Here is a 3,167-nt window from a genome sequence, read left to right on the forward strand (position 1 = left end):
ACTAGATAGCACCTACCACTTGTAGTGTCCCTGGTAAGAAACTTATTTCAGAAGTTTTATATTCCAAACTTGAAAACAGTTTTGGTACCAATACTCCTCTATCATACGACAGAGGGACTAGTGCCTCTTTTTTGATGGTCAACATTTTGGGAATTTTTTATTATGTGAGAATGACTCAATATAATACTTTTAGTTGATTAATTATAATTGGATTTAATTAGAATTCTAATTTGTCATTTAATTTAATTATATTAAAATTGAAAGTAATAAATATAATACTAGACATGAGCCTGAAGTTAGCAGACAAGAGAAAAATAAAATATTTGACAGCGGATGCCCTTTAAACAATTTGAATTATAAACAATTAAATGAATGGGATAGAATTCTATTGAAATAAACTAGGTATGCTAGCATTTTTTTTCGTTTTTGAGCCCACTGTTTTGGATTTATTCAAAAACAAAATTTTTAGCGAACTAACCTGACATTTCAAATGATCAGAATAACTTCATATTGTATTAATTTCTTGATGGCACTATTATCTAATGGCGCCTTCATTTTTTTTTTCGAAAATCGAAAAAAAAATTTAGCACGTCATAATTTTTGAACAAATCGTTGAAACGAAAAAAAAGAATCACACCTCTTCATTTTTTTATTATCTAGAGGTGCAATTTTTTTATTTTCGAAAATCGCTGTCATATTTTGAAAAAATGATAAAAACAAATTTTTCGAATTTTTTAACTAAGCATATGAGTGAGAAAAATTATTTTAAAGATAAAACCTACGCAACCTAACGATGATTCGGCTTCAGAAACAACAGCTCCACGATTTGAGAACACATTATCGAGGTAAGAAAACAGTCCAAGACTTACGTTTGGATAATATTGACTCAACTAATATTTTTATCAGGTATCAAAAGTATAAAGAAATTATACAAATACGCAAAGCAAAATCTGGAACTTCCAAAATTAATCCTACTGAGGTTCCATTTCGAGAGTTAATGGCTTAGCCGTTGTTAGAAATTTTTCTTGAAATTAGTGAAAGCATAACTGCTGATACTGAAAGCGCATCTGTTCAATCTCACACTGAAAAAAAAAATTTATTTTAAAATGACAGAATTTTTATTTAACAAGTCAACAAATGCATATTCAGAATAATAATTTATTTCCCTGACACTTCCTGTTTTTGAATTATGAGAAAAATTGTTCAGGGAAACATCAATATCAAAATGCTTCAAGTTGGGAATATAATAATTCTGAAATAAGTTTCTTACCAGGGACACTACAAGCGGTGGGCGCGATCAAGTGGCGAGTACCGAACTACTCCCGCTGCTGTTGGCTAGGATAGTGACAACTTTGTCTAAGAGCCAGTGAGCGGATACCTGTATGTATTTGACCAGAGCTGGGTTTTTGTACATTGAGGCCCCTATACCTACCGTACATGAGATGGGGACTCACTAAGCCCAAAGTGGTGGACGCGGCGACTGCGCAGGTAAGACAGGTATCGATTTTTGGCTAATTTTGAATGCATTTGACCACTTCTGCCGTTTTGAAATTTCAAAATATTTTATTATTATTAACGGAAAATAATAATGGCAGACCATTATCGCGCGTTTAACATTGTGGCAGACTGTTTTGAAAATGCTAAAAAAAAAATTTTTTTGAAAGTAATTGACCAGATCTGCCATTAATACATTTTATTTATTATAGTCTTAAAAACTTATATTGATTACGGCAGACGTATCCATTGTGTACACACATCAGCAGATAAAAAAATCTGAGATAGTACCCGGTCAGATGTCTATGTATTATGATAGCTGTTTTACATCAATATAATTTACTTATGATTTAATTAATCACTGAATTTATCGAAATCAATATTTTTTAAGTAGTCTATATACTAAACTTTAAAAGTTTGACGATAAAAAAAGGAGATATATTACGAAAAAATCTTAAATATTGAGGTATAGAGGAAGGGGGGGGGGGCAAAGCGGGGTACTTAAGAAAATACTAAGGTTTTGAGGACTAAAATACGCTAAATCTTTTTGTTTTTAATGATATTCAAAGTAAATAAACAAAAATTTCAGTTGCCGTTAAAACATAAAAATTTTTACTTTTGCGGGCAAAATGTTTACCCCCTTAAAAAGGTGAAAAAAAAAATTTCTGCGTATTAAATAAAATTGATTAAATTCAATTTTTTTTTAAGTAATTTACATAAAGACAAAAAAAAAAAAAAAATTTCGAACACAAGGAAACAACTTTCAATTTTTTTTTTTCTTTGATTTTTTTTGACATTATTCGGAAATTTTTTTTTCTTTTTGTCATTTCCTTGCATTTGCTCAGTTAGTAACCAACGCGAAAATTTGAGAAAAGTCGAAAACAATTATTTTTTCATTTTGATTATGATTACATAATTAAAGGAATAAAACTTGTTCCTTCAATTGTTTAGCAAAACTTTGATCGATCATCCCCATAAAACGGTTCGATAGATCAATTTAACTAACGAATACGTTAGTTACGAAATCTGATAGTTAAACGAGTAAAATTCGGAAATTAACATCCGCGACCATTTTCAGATTTCGACCTCGCCAGCTGCTGGTACAAACTGAAACTGAAATGAAACTGCGTTCCGCAGCCTTAGTGCAACAACATACCAGCGCCTACGCGGATGTTCTGACGCGCAATTTAAATTTAAAAATATCTGAACTAGATGGCGCTGTAAAATATTTAATGCTTTTGCTATTATAAAGAAACTAAAATAAATAAATGTTTATATATATATACACATTTTATATTATATATTTTTCATGCTTATAATTAATAAAGTATTATTTTAAAAATTATAAAAAAAAAATCCTTAAGTTTTTAACAAATCAGTTTCTACCCTCTCATTTAATTTTTCTAGTGAAATAAAAAAAAATTAATTCGATCATTGGTACGTCATAAAATTTTTAATTATCTTATTCATTTAATTAATTATCAATAAAATTCATAAAGTGACTGGCAATCGGTTTCTCTAAATTGCTATTTTTTAATTATATAATTTTACAAGATCTATTATTCAAAGTTCAAAAAAATGTTTAATGATTCCCGCCACTAGGAAGCGTGGTGAACTAGAGCAAAATATAGTTAAAAAAAAAAAATCAAATGAAAAATATATTTTATTGCTCA

This window comes from Microplitis mediator, chromosome 8 (assembly GCF_029852145.1).
Source record: "Microplitis mediator isolate UGA2020A chromosome 8, iyMicMedi2.1, whole genome shotgun sequence".
NCBI lineage: Eukaryota > Metazoa > Arthropoda > Insecta > Hymenoptera > Braconidae > Microplitis > Microplitis mediator.